This window comes from Triticum aestivum, chromosome 3A (assembly GCF_018294505.1).
Source record: "Triticum aestivum cultivar Chinese Spring chromosome 3A, IWGSC CS RefSeq v2.1, whole genome shotgun sequence".
Taxonomy (NCBI): domain Eukaryota; kingdom Viridiplantae; phylum Streptophyta; class Magnoliopsida; order Poales; family Poaceae; genus Triticum; species Triticum aestivum.
In genome coordinates, this window is record NC_057800.1 from 663540202 (window position 1) to 663555329 (window position 15128).

Consider the following 15128-nt stretch of genomic DNA (forward strand, 5'->3'; position numbering starts at 1 on the left):
CTTCACGGTCACTTACGAGAGTGAGATCTGATAGATATGATAAGATAACATTTTTGGTATTTTTGTGATAAAGATGCAAAGTAAAATAAAAGTAAAGTAAAAAAGCAAAGGAAATAACTAAGTATTGGAAGATTAATATGATGAAGATAGACCCGGGGGCCATAGGTTTCACTAGTGGCTTCTCTCAAGAGCATAAGTATTTTACGGTGGGTGAACGAATTACTGTTGAGCAATTGACAGAATTGAGCATAGTTATGAGAATATCTAGGTATGATCATATATATAGGCATCACGTCCGAGAAAAGTAGACCGACTCCTGCCCGCATCTACTACTATTACTCCACTCATCGACCGCTATCCAACATGCATCTAGAGTATTAAGTTCATGAAAACAGAGTAACACCTTAAGCAAGATGACATGATGTAGAGGGATAAATTCATGCAATATGATAAAAATCCATCTTGTTATCCTCGTTGGCAACAATACAATACGTGCCTTGCTGCCCCTACTGTCACTGGGAAAGGACACCGCAAGATTGAACCCAAAGCTAAGCACTTCTCCCATTACAAGAAAGATCAATCTAGTAGGCCAAACCAAACTGATAATTCGAAGAGACTTGCAAAGATAACCAATCATACATAAAAGAATTCGGGGAAGATTCAAATATTGTTCATAGATAATCTTGATCATAAACCCACAATTCATCGGTCTCAACAAACACACCGCAAAAAGAAGATTACATCGAATAGATCTCCACAAGAGAGGGGGAGATCATTGTATTGAGATCCAAAAAGAGAGAAGAAGCCACCTAGCTAATAACTATGGACAGGTCTGAGGTAAACTACTCACACTTCATCGGAGAGGCTATGGTGTTGATGTAGAAGCCCTCTGTGATGGATGCCCCCTCCGGCGGAGCTCCGGAACAGGCCCCAAGATGGGATCTCGTGGATACAGAAAGTTGCGGCGGTGGAATTAGGTTTTTGGCTCCGTATCTGATTGTTTGGGGGTACGCAGGTATATATAGGAGGAAGGAGTACGTCGGTGGAGCAACAGGCAACCCATGAGGATGGAGGGCGCGCCTGGGGGGGGGGGTAGGCGCGCCCCCCTACCTCGTGGCCTCCTCCTTTGTTTCTTGACGTGGGGTCCAAGTCTCTTGGATCATGTTCGGTGAGAAAATCACGTTCCCGAAGGTTTCATTCTGTTTGGACTCCGTTTGATATTCCTTTTCTTCAAAACCCTAAAATAGGCAAAAAGAGCAATTCTAGGCTGGGCCTCCGGTTAATAGGTTAGTCCCAAAAATAATATAAAAGTGGATAATAAAGCCCAATAATGTCCAAAACAGTAGATAATATAGCATGCAGCAATCAAAAATTATAGATATGTTGGAGACGTATCAAGCATCCCCAAGCTTAATTCCTGCTCGTTCTCGAGTAGGTAAATGATAAAAACAGAATTTTTGATGTGGAATGCTACTTGGCATAATTTTAATGTAATTCTTCTTAATTTTGGTATGAATATTCAGATCCGAAAGATTCAAGATAAAAGTTTAATATTGACATAAAAATAATAATACTTCAAGCATACTAACAAAGCAATCATGTCTTCTCAAAATAACATGGCCAAAGAAAGTTATACCTACAAAATCATATAGTCTGGCTATGCTCTATCTTCACCACACAAAGTATTTAAATCATGCACAACCCCGATGACAAGCCAAGCAATTGTTTCATACTTTTGACATTCTCAAAACTTTTTCAATCTTCACGCAATACATGAGCGTGAGCCATGGATATAGCACTATAGGTGGAATAGAATGGTGGTTGTGGAGAAGACAAAAAGGGAGAAGATAGTCTCACATCAACTAGGCGTATCAACGAGCTATGTAGATGCCCATCAATAGATATCAATGTGAGTGAGTAGGGATTGCCATGCAACGGATGCACTAGAGCTATAAGTATATGAAAGCTCAACAAAAGAAACTAAGTGGGTGTGCATCCAACTTGCTTGCTCATGAAGAACTAGGGCATTTTGAGGAAGCCCATCATTGGAATATACAAGCCAAGTTCTATAATGAAAAATTCCCACTAGTATATGAAAGTGACGAAATGAGAGACTCTCTATCATGAATATCATGGTGCTACTTTGAAGCACAAGTGTGGTAAAAGGATAGTAGCATTGTCCCTTCTCTCTTTTTCTCTCATTTGTTTTATTTGGGCCTTTTCTCTTTTCTTTTTTTGGCCTCTTTCTTTTTTTATTCATCCGGAGTCTCATCCCGACTTGTGGGGGAATCATAGTCTCCATCATCCTTTCCTCACTGGGACAATGCTCTAATAATGATGATCATCACACTTTTATTTTCTTACAACTCAACAATTACAACTTGATACTTAGAACAAAATATGACTCTATATGAATGCCTCCGGTGGTGTACCGGGATATGCAATGACTCATGAGTGACATGTATGAAAGAATTATGAACGGTGGCTTTGCCACAAATACTATGTCAACTACATGATCATGCTAAGCAATATGACAATGATTGAGTGTGTCATAATAAACGGAACGGTGGAAAGTTGCATGGCAATATATCTCGGAATTGCTATGGAAATGACATAATAGATAGGTATGGTGGCTGTTTTTAGGAAGGTATATGGTGGGTGTATGATACTGGCGAAAGGTGCGCGGTATTAGAGAGGCTAGCAATGGTGGAAGGGTGAGAGTGCGTATAATCCATGGACTCAACATTATTCATAAAGAACTCATATACTTATTGCGAAAATTTACAAATTATCAAAGCAAAGTATTACGCACATGCTCCTAGGGGGATAGATTGGTAGGAAAAGACCATCGCTCGTCCCCGACCGCCACTCATAAGGAAGACAATCAATAAATAAATCATGCTCCGAATTCATCACATAACGGTTCACCATACATGCATGCTACGGGAATCACAAACTTTAACACAAGTATTTATCAAATTCACAACTACTCAACTAGCACAACTTTAATATCACCATCTTCATATCTCAAAAGAATTATCAAGCATCAAACTTCTCATAGCATTCAACACACTCATAAGAAAGTTTTTACTATTCTTGAATACCAAGCATATTAGGATTATTTAAGGAAATTACCATGCTATTTAAGACTCTCAAAATAATCTAAGCGAATCATGAGAGATCAATAGTTTCTATAAAACAAATCCACCACCGTGCTATAAAAGATATAAGTGAAGTACTAGAGCAAAACTATATAACTCAAATGATATAAGTGAAGCACATAGAGTATTCTAACAAATTCCAAATCATGTATGGCTCTCTCAAAAGGTGTGTACAGCAAGGATGATTGTGGTAAACTAACAAATAAAGACTCAAATAATACAAGACGCTCCAAGCAAAACACATATCATGTGGTGAATAAAAATATAGCTCTAAGTAAAGTTACTGATAGAAGTAGACGAAAGAGGGGATGCCTTCCGGGGCATCCCCAAGCTTTGGATTTTAGGTGTCCTTAGATTATCTTGGGAGTGCCATGGTCATCCCCAAGCTTAGGCTCTTGCAACTCCTTGTTCCATAATCCATCAAATCATTACCCAAAACTTGAAAATTTCACAACACAAAACTTAAAGTAGAAAATCTCGTGAGCTCCATTAGCGAAAGAAAACAAAAGACCACTTCAAGGTACTGTAATGAACTCATTCTTTATTTATATTGGTGTTAAACCTACTGTATTACAATTTTTCTATGGTTTATAAACTATTTTACTAGCCAAAGATTCATCAAAATAAGCAAGCAACACACGAAAAACAGAATCTGTCAAAAATAGAACAGTCTGTAGTAATCTGTAGCTAGCGCAAGATATGGAATCCCAAAAATTCTAAAATAAATTGCTGGAAGTGAGTAATTTATGTATTAATCATCTTCATAAAGAATTAAGTAAATATCACTTTCCAAATAAAAATATCAGCAGTTCTCTTGAGCGCTAAAGTTTCTGTTTTTTACAGCAAGATATCAAGACTTTCCCCAAGTCTTCCCAACGGTTCTACTTGGCACAAACACTAAAAAAACACAACCAAAACAGAGGATAGGTAAATTATTTATTACTAAACAGGAGCAAAAATCAAGGATTAAAAATAAAATTGGGTTGCCTCCCAACAAGCGCTATCGTTTAACGCCCTAGCTAGGCATAAAAAGCAAGGATAGATCTAGGTATTGCCATCTTTGGTAGGCAATTCTTCAATGAGGCATCTACCATCCTTAGGAATTTCTTTATTTTTAGTTATTATCAAACTTTTAGGCACAAGATCGAAAAATTCATTTGTAACAAATGGTTCCTTAATAATAGCTACAAGATTGGGATGAATACTTATAGATTTGAGATCCGCAGTTTCCTTACTAGAGGATTCACCCTTATTTTTAGGAACATACATAAGCTTGGCAATTTTAGTAGGAGGACTCAGAGTATTCTTTACAGAAGAAAAAGCGGTTCCCAAGTTGGTAATGATACCTTCAAGTTTACCGATCCTAGTGGAATCATGATTTATTTGCTCATTTACTATGGGTTCCTTCTCTTTAATATTTTTCAAAGTGACTCCTACTTTAGATCCATATTGAGAGATTCAGTTGTGGATCTTTTTATCCAAATTTTCAATTAACTCTACAGTAGCAACCTTATTTTCAATAATTTCGAGCCAAATAAATACAGTTCCTGGTTAATACAGTTCCATTAACCAAAAGAGGTGGTGAGCCAAATAAATCTATCATAGCATTATAAGAATCAAAAGTGTGGCTACCCAAGAAATTCCCTCCGGTAATGGTACCAAGGACATATCTATACCAAGGAGCAATGCCTACATAAAAATTGCAAAGAAGAACAGAAGTAGATTGCTTCCTGATAGATCTATTTTGAGCATTGCAAATTCTATACCAAGCGTATTTTAGATTTTCCCCCTCCCTTTGCTTAAAATTTAGAACTTCATTCTCGGGAGACAACGGAGAAGATAGAGGACTCGCCATAATGACCAGCAGACGGAAAAGAGGCAAATAGAGAAAGAGATGGAGGATAGAGAGAGAGAGGGCGAATAAAACGTCAAGGGTGAAGTGGGGGAGAGGAAAACGAGAGGCAAATGGCAAATAATGTAATGCGGGAGATAAGGGTATGTGATGGGTACTTGGTATGTTGACTCAACGGCGCCAGAAATTGCTTGTTGTCGGGAGTCAAATCTTGACTTGCGCGAACCTCCCCGGCAACGGCGCCAGAAATTCTTCTTGCTACCTCTTGAGCACTGCGTTGGATTTCCTCGAAGAGGAAAGGATGATGCAGCAAAGTAGCATAAGTATTTCCCTCAGTTTTTGAGAACCAAGGTATCAATCCAGTAGGAGGGTGCGAGCGCGTCCCTAGTACCTGCACAAAACAAATAACTCCTCGCAACCAACGCGATAAGGGGTTGTCAGTCCCTTCACGGTCACTTACGAGAGTGAGATCTGATAGATATGATAATATAATATTTTTGGTATTTTTATGATAAAGATGCAAAATAAAATAAAAGGAAAGTAAAAAAGCAAAGGAAATAACTAAGTATTGGAAGATTAATATGACGAAGATAGACCCGGGGGTCATAGGTTTCACTAGTGGCTTCTCTCAAGAGCATAAGTATTTTACGGTGGGTGAACGAATTACTGTTGAGCAATTGACAGAATTGAGCATAGGTATGAGAATATCTAGGTATGATCATGTATATAGGCATCACGTCCGAGAAAAGTAGACCGACTCCTGCCTGCATCTACTACTATTACTCCACTCATCGACCGCTATCCAACATGCATCTAGAGTATTAAGTTCATGAAAATAGAGTAACGCCTTAAGCAAGATGACATGATATGATAAAAACCCCATCTTGTTATCCTCGATGGCAACAATACAATACGTGCCTTGCTGCCCCTACTGTCACTGGGAAAGGACACCGCAAGATTGAACCCAAAGCTAAGCACACCTCCCATTGCATGAAAGATCAATCTAGTAGGCCAAACCAAACTGATAATTCGAAGAGACTTGCAAAGATAACCAATCATACATAAAAGAATTCAGGGAAGATTCAAATATTGTTCATAGATAAACTTGATCATAAACCCACAATTCATCGGTCTCAACGAACACACCGTAAAAGAAGATTACATCGGATAGATCTCCACAAGAGATGGGGAGAACTTTGTATTGAGATCCAAAAAGAGAGAAGAAGCCATCTAGCTAATAACTATGGACCCAAAGGTCTGAGGTAAACTACTCACACTTCACCGGAGAGGCTATGGTGTTGATGTAGAAGCCCTCCGTGATGGATGCCCCCTCCGGCGGAGCTCCGGAACAGGCCCCAAGATGGGATCTCGTGGATACAGAAAGTTGCGGCGGTGGAATTAGGTTTTTGGCTCCGTATCTGATTGTTTGGGGGTACGTAGGTATATATAGGAGGAATGAGTACGTCGGTGGAGCAACAGGGGGCCCACGAGGGTGGAGGGCGTGCCTAGGGGGGGTAGGTGCGCCCCTGCCTCGTGGCCTCCTCCTTTGTTTCTTGACGTGGGGTCCAAGTCTCCAGGATCATGTTCGGTGAGAAAATCACGTTCCCGAAGGTTTCATTCCGTTTGGACTCCGTTTGATATTCCTTTTCTTCGAAACCCTAAAATAGGCAAAAATAGCAATTCTGGGCTGGGCCTCCGGTTAATAGGTTAGTCCGAAAAATAATATAAAAGTGGGTAATAAAGCCCAATATTGTCCAAAACAATAGATAATATAGCATGGAGCAATCAAAAATTATAGATACGTTGGAGACGTATCAGAGACCATCTTCATCCTACGCCTCCCACGGATTGATAAACCTTCGGTCATCTACTTGAGGGAAATTTGCTACTGTCCTACAAACCTCTGCACTTGGAGGCCCAACAACGTCTACAAGAAGAAGGTTGTGTAGTAGACATCAGCTTTACAACAATATGACTACTACTTGAGCTTGCATTGGTTTTTCCCTTGAAGAGGAAAGGGTGATGCAGGAAAGTAGAGATAAGTATTTTCCTTAGTTAAGAACCAAGGTATCAAACCAGTAGAAGGAACACACAAGTCTCCAATGATAGCACCTGCACAAACAAACAAATACTTGCACCCAGCACGATAAAGGGGTTAATCCCTTCACAGTTACTTGCAAGGATGAGATCTGATAGTGATAGGTATAAAAGATAAATAAAAGTGCAAAATAAATTAAAGGTAAATAAATTACAGCAAGGTATTTTTGGGTTTTTGCTTTTTTAGATATGAAAATAATATGATAAAAGTAGACCCCAGGGCCATAGTTTTCACTAGAGGCTTCTCTCTTGAAAGAAAGCATACAGTGGGTGAACAAATTACTGTTGAGCAATTGATAGAAAAGAAAATAATCATGACGATATCTAAGGCAATGATCATGAATATAGGCATCACGTTCGTGACAAGTATACTACAATGATTCTGCATCTACTACTATTACTCCACACATCGACCACTATCCAGCATGCACCTAGTGTATTAAGTTAACAAGAACGGAGTAACGCCTTAAGCAAGATGACATGATGTAGAGGGATAGATCCAATCAATATGGTAAAACCCCATCTTTTTACCCTCAATGGCAACAATACAAATACATGCCTCGCTACCCCTTCTGTCACCGGGTGAGGACACCGCAAGATTGAACCCATCACAAAGCACCTCTCCCATTGCAAGAAAAATCAATCTAGTTGGCCAAACCAAATCAATAGATCGAAGAGAAATACAAAGCTATCTTAATCATGCATAAAAGAGTTCAGATAAGACTCAAATAATATTCATAGATAATCTGATCATAAACTCACAATTCATCGGATCTCAACACACACACCACAAAAGAAGATTACATCGAATAGATCTCCAAGAACATCGAGGAGAACATTATATTGAAGATCAAAGAGAGAGAAGAAGCCATCTAGCTACTAGCTATGGACACGTAGGTCTATGGTAAACTACTCACACATCATCAGAAGGGCAACAAGGTTGGTGTAGAGGCCCTCCATGATCGAACCCCCCTCCGGCAGAGTACCGGAAAAGGCCCCAAGATGGGGTCTCACGAGTACAGAAACTTGCGGCGGTGAAAAAGTATTTTTGGTGTGCCATCTGGTATACGGGGAATATTTTGGTATTTATAGAGCGAAGGTTATGGTTAGAAGAGCCACGAGAGGCCCACAAGCTCGTAGGGCGCCCCCCTTGGGTGCGCATGGTGAGCTTGTAGCTCATCCGTGGGCCTTCTAGCCTCCTCCCGAAGCTTCATGGGTGTCTTCTTGTCCAAAAAATCATCAAAAAGTTTCGTTTCGTTTGGACTCCGTTTGCTATTGATTTTCTGTAAAAGACAAAAACAAGGAAAGACCAACAACCGACATTGGGCACTAGGTTAATAGGTTAGTCCCAAAAATGATATAAAATAGCATAATAATGCATATAAAACATCTAAGATGGATAATATAATAGCATGGAACAATAAAAAATTATACATAGGTTGGAGACGTATCAATGAGGTAAGCGGCAGTGCCACAAGTATGTGGTACTATCATTATTAACTTTGCATCTTTTGGCATCAATATTATGAATATGTGTATCACTATGATCGAGATTCAACAAGAATAAACCATTCACAAGGGGTGCATGACCATAAAAGATATTACCCATATAAATAGAACATCCATTATTCTCTAACTTAAATGAATAACCGTCTCGCAATAAACAAAATCCAGATATAATGTTCATGCTCAACGCAGGCACCAAATAATTATTATTTAGGTTTAAAAATAATCACGAAGGTAGATGTAGAGGTAGCGTGCTGACGGTGATTACATCAACCTTCAAACTATTTCCGAAGCGCTTCGTCACCTCGTCCTTAGCCAGTCTTAGTTTATTCCGTAGCTCCTATTTCGAGTTACAAATATTAGCAACCGAACCAGTGTCAAATACCCAAGCGCTAATATGAGCACTAGTAAGGTACTGTGATGCCCCCTATTCAATCGTACACTAATCATACACGCAAATGTGTACGATCAAGATCAGGGACTCACAGGAAGGTATCACAACACAACTCTAGACACAAATTAAGATATGACAAGCTTTATATTACAAGCCATGGGCCTTGGGGGCTCGAATACATCATCTCGAATACAAACGAGTCTGCAGAAGCAACAATATCTGAGTATAGACATAAGTGAGACAAGTTTGCCTTAAGAAGGCTAGCACAAACATCAACATGGATCGAAAAGGTGAGGCCTCCTGCATGGGATACTCCTAAACTACTCCTGGTCGTCGGTGGTCTCCACGTAGTAGTAGGCTCCATTGGGGCATTAGAAGTCATTGACGACGTCATCTGGCTCCTGGGATCCGTCATCTGGTTGCAACAATCGGGTATAGGGGAAAGATGTAGCAAAGCAACCGTGAGTACTCATCCAAAGTACTCACAAGACTTACATCAGAACTAAACTAAGTATGCATCGGTATCAAAGGAATGGGTTGTATCTGTGGACTGAACTGCAGAAATGCCAGAAGAGAGGGGAAAACCTATCCTATTGAAGACTAGCATCTTCAAGCATCTTGCAGCATCAGAAGATATTAGAGCAACATATTATAATAGTAGTAAGTATGTTGTACCCACACTAGAGATCACTTTCTCGACTCCCTGTGAGAAAGCAATCCCAGAGCCATCATATCCATTTCTCCTGCCTCAGCATTCAGTTCTAGTTGTATCGATCAGGATATAACTCCGAGCGTCCGTTACCGTGGACACGGCTATTCGAATAGATCAATCTTCCCTACAAGGGTGCACAAACTTACCCAACACGCTTGATCAACTCCGGCCGGACATACTATCAGGTCATGTCCGTCCTCGGCTGACCAACACACCGCAGTCCTACCTAGGCTCAACAGAGAGGCCAACATGTCGGTCTACATCCTAAGCCTCAGGGGTCTTGGGCCCACCACCCTTCGCACTCCTACACGTTGCGTGGACGGCCGGGATCAGTCCTGGCTACCTCCTTATACAAGGCAGGTGCTTACGCGGGTCACCCGGGCGCGTGTCGCTCCATGCTAACATCTGAAGAGTTTCGGCTGATACATACGACGCAGAGTGCCCATACTCAGGGGTGGAGCTAGGCTAATGCAAAGGTATGCAATGCATACCCAATGTTTTTTGCAAGAAAGTTTCAGTATATAAGCTCCTGCATGCCTTTTTAGACCGTGTGGCTGTCTAGTTGCACGTAGAAACTATGAAAAGAACGATTCACTGCCACATGGGCCTATATTGGGCTGGAACTCTGCTACTAGGCCGTATCCTTGACGCTTAATGCTGGCCGATTGATCAAAGTCCAGGACACCGAGCCAGCGCCTCGACCGCTCAAAAGACAAGGCAACGCCTCGAGCCTATGATTCCGCTGACACAACTGTTGCATCGCGAAATTTGGATGTCACCACACCGCATGCCTGCGTCGGCCATCCGAAGAAATCGCTGCATCAATTTTCGGTCGTCGCGGATCATCGCCTCCAGCCGATCGATCTTCTTAGCCTGCCAACGTCCTCCTTCCCAGTACACACTAGGCACATCTACCATCTACCAGAAAAGTCGTCAACAGGGGCGTGCGTAATTCGCCCATCGTCTGATTGTTTCTTCTGGGTGTTTATTTACTCGAATTGTTAGTGAAGAATAGATGATTATCTTCATTCCTTAATTTTTTTATTAATCTATTGTAGCATCCAATGAATTTTGAGTGTGATTTGCATTGGCTCACAATAAAATTTGTGCAGAAGTGCAAGAAAAATAGGTTGAGTTTTCATATTTTATCCATCTAAAATCCAGAATTATGAACATTCAAACTTGTAAGACTGTGCGTGATGCCACCATCTCACTATCTAGCATGTTTTCTTTTGTATAGGTATTAAAATTGAAGAACAAGTGCGGTGATTTGAAGCGTTGGTGGGACAGAGCTTCAAGGCATTGAAGATAAGTTCGACATCAACACCAACACCAGTATCTATAGATGTTTGAAAGCCAACGAGTAATTTATTGTTTCGTAGTTATTATTATGAACTTTTGTATGTCATACATTGTTGTGCAGCAAATTAATTTTTTGACTCTGGATACCCATGTAGAAAATCCTGGCTCCTCCACTGCCCATACTTATTCCCGTGTGGTGGTTAGTGCGTAAAGGCCAGAGGCCTACTTGGATCACATATCCAAATCGTTAGTGTCTTGGGAGTGCGCGGTGACGATCAATGATCCACGATATGTGGTCCCGCCGCCCCATCTCACGGACTTGTAAGAATGGCCGGCCGCGTCGCGTGGAAAAACTCGCGGGTATCCTCTAGATCAATCTGACTACACATCAACTCGTGGGTACACTCACGGTCAACCCGACTTCACTTTTCTCTCGCGGGTACGCCTCAGGGCCGACCCGACTTCAATCATGGTTCTGTGGTGAAGTCATAGTAACCGTGTGTCCAAGACAGCAAGGGGAAACCCGAGGAATCACCCTTGATGGATTCCCACTCGATGTAACCGTCAAGGTGGACTTGGAGGAATCACCCTCGATGGTCCACACTTGAAGGGTTGCACGACAGAGTCGTTATCGGGAGTGGTGAAGGAGGAATCACCCTCGATGACCACGATCGAATAGCTACACCACAAGGTTAACATCAGAAGTGCTGACGAGGTATCACCCTCGGCACTCGATAGTAACTCTGCAGAGTCTTACAACTAAGGGGGGGGGTGATGTGCGGTGTCGGGGCCTGGACGTCGATCACGTTGATCGAGTCATTGAACATAAAGCGAGGCAACTGGGACAAGGTGAGGGGTCACTGATGGATCACTAACCAACCTATACTAAGCAATTTAGGATAAACATGTAAGGTATGAAAGGAGGTAACAAAAATAGGCTATGCATCAGAATAGGATCATACAAAAAATAGTAGCAGTTCTAATGCAAGCATAAGAGGGAAGGGAATGGGCGATGTCGGAATGATCAAGGGGGTTTTGCTTGCCTGGAAGCTTTGGTGAGAAGGAGGGGTCATCGTCGATGTAGTCCATCACCAGGGTATCGACAGCGGTCTCAGGGTCTAACGCTGTATCAGGGTCTACCGAGAAAAAGCAACAAAGGGGAAACAAATAAATAATAGAGCAAACAATAGCATGAGAAAGAATGACACGACAAAACATTGTGCATCTTATTTTGCTTAGTATGGCGGTAGTGATACGTCTCCAACGTATCTATAATTTTTGATTGTTCCATGCTATTATATTATCTGTTTTGGATGTTAATGGGCTTTATTTTACACTTTTATATTATTTTTGGGACTAGCCTACTAACCCAAGGCCCAGTGCAAATTGCTGTTTTTTTGCCTATTTCAGTGTTTCGCAGAAAAGGAATATCAAACGGAATGAAACCTTTGCGAGAGTTATTTTTGGAAAAAACATGATCCAGAGGACTTGGAGTGGACGTCAAGTAATCAACGAGGAGTCCACGAGGCAGGGGGCCCGCCTACCCCCCTAGGCGTGCCCTCCCCCCTCGTGGGCTCCTCGTGGCTCAACCGACCTACTTCTTCCCCCTATATATACTCATATACCCTGAAAACATCCAGGAGCACCACGGAACCCTATTTCCACCGCTGCAACCTTCTGTACCCAAGAGATCCCATCTTGGGGCCTTTTCCGGAGCTTCGCCGGAGGGGGCATCGATCACGGAGGGCCTCTACATCAACTCCATGGCCCCTCCGATGATGTGTGAGTAGTTTACTTCAGACCTTCAGGTCCATAGTTATTAGCTAGATGGCTTCTCTCTCTTTGAATCTCAATACAAAGTTCTCCTCGATCTTCTTGGAGATCTATTTGATGTAACTCTTTTTGCGGTGTGTTTGTCGAGATCCGGTGAATTGTGGGTTTATGATCAAGTCTATCTATGAACAATATTTGATTCTTCTCTGAAATCTTTTATGTATGATTGGTTATCTTTGCAAGTCTCTTCAAATTATCAGTTTGGTTTGGCCTACTCGATTGATCTTTCTTGCAATGGGAGAAGTGCTTGGGTTTAATCTTGTGGTGCTCGATCCCAGTGACAGAAAGGGAAACGACATGTACTGTATTGTTTCCATCGAGGATAAAAGGATGGGGTTTATATCATATTGCTTGAGTTTATCCCTCTACATCATGTCATCTTACCTAATGCGTTACTATGTTCTTATGAACTTAATACTCTAGATGCATGCTGGATAGCGGTCGATGTGTGGAGTAATAGTAGTAGATGCAGGCAGGAGTCGGTCTACTTGTCACGGACGTGATGCCTATATACATGATCATGCCTAGATATTCTCATAATTATTCGCTTTTCTATCAATTGCTCGACAGTAATTTGTTCACCCACGATAATACTTATGCTATTTTGAGAGAAGCCACTAGTGAAACCTATGGCCCTCGGGTCTATCTTTTATCATATAAGTTTCCAATCTATTTTATTTTGCAATCTTTAATTTTAATCTTTATCATAAAAATACCAAAAATATTATCTTATCATCTCTATCAGATCTCACTCTCGTAGGTGACAGTGAAGGGATTGACAACCCCTTTATCGCATTGGTTGCGAGGTTCTTATTTGTTTGTGTAGGTACGACTTGCGTGTGGCCTCCTACTAGATTGATACCTTGGTTCTCAAAAACTGAGGGAAATACTTACGCTACTTTGCTGCATCACCCTTTCCTCTTCCAGGGAAAACCAACGCAGTGCTCAAGAGGTAGCAGGTAGCATTATAAGATGATCCCTCACTAAATTTAAAGGTATAAGTGTTCTCCCTGAGTATGCACTGTTGCTACAGTTCATCGTGCCGAGACACCACGGGATGATCAGGTGTGATAAGTGATAACCCACAAGCATAGGGGATCGCAACCATTTTCGAGGGTAGAGTACTCAACCCAAATTTATAGATTCGACACAAGGGGAGCCAAAGAGTATTCAACCACACCTAGAGATTAATTATCTACAGCAAAGTGATCAGTAGCAAAGTAGTATGATAGTTTTGATAATAGTAGCAGTAGCAATGGTAACAGTAAGTGTGATAGCAGTAGTTTTGTAACAAGTGCAACAGTAACGATAGTAGTAGTAACTTAGCAAGAACAATATGGGATAAATTCGTAGGTATTGGATCGGTGACTTGTTGGAGATATTCATCATGTTGCAGTTATAACCTAGGGCGATACGGCACTAGCTCCAGTTCGTCAATATAATGTAGGCATGTATTCCGTAAATAGTCATACATGCTTATGGAAAGAACTTGCATGACATCTTTTGTCCTACCCTCCCGTGGCAACGGGGTCCATATTGGAAACTAAGGGATATTAAGGCCTCCTTTTAATAGAGAACCGAAACAAAGCATTTACACATAGTGAATACATGAACTCCTCAAACTACGGTCATCACCGGGAGTGGTCCCGACTATTGTCACTCTGGGGTTGCCGGATCATAACATGTAGTAGGTGACTATAACTTGAAAGATCGGTTCTAGAACATGGATATAATGGTGATAACATAAATGGTTCAGATCTGAAATCATGGCACCCGGGCCCAAAGTGACAAGCATTAAGCATGGCAAAGTCATAGCAACATCAAGCTAAGAACATAGTGGATACTAGGGATCAAGCCCTAACAAAACTAACTCGATTACATGATGAATCTCATCCAACTCCTCACTGACCAGCGAGCCTATGAAGGAATTACTCACTCCCGGTGGGGAGCATCATGGAATTGGCAATGGAGAAGGGTTCGTGATGACGAAGAACAAAGACTGTAACGCCCCGAGACCGTTGCGCCAGGTGTCTTCCAGTTATTTGCTGTTGTTGTCTTGTCATTTGCTTGCATGTTGCATCTTGCCATGTCATCATCCGCATTGCATCTGCATGTTTTCAAAACTTGCATCCGTCCCGGTCTCCTCGTTCTCTCCGTTGTCTGTTCTGTGCCCAGACACACTTGCACGCGCCCGCGACACGTCTGAGATATTATTTTATAAGTGGCCGGAGAATGTTCTCAGAATGGGATGAGAGTTGGCATGTGGTCTTG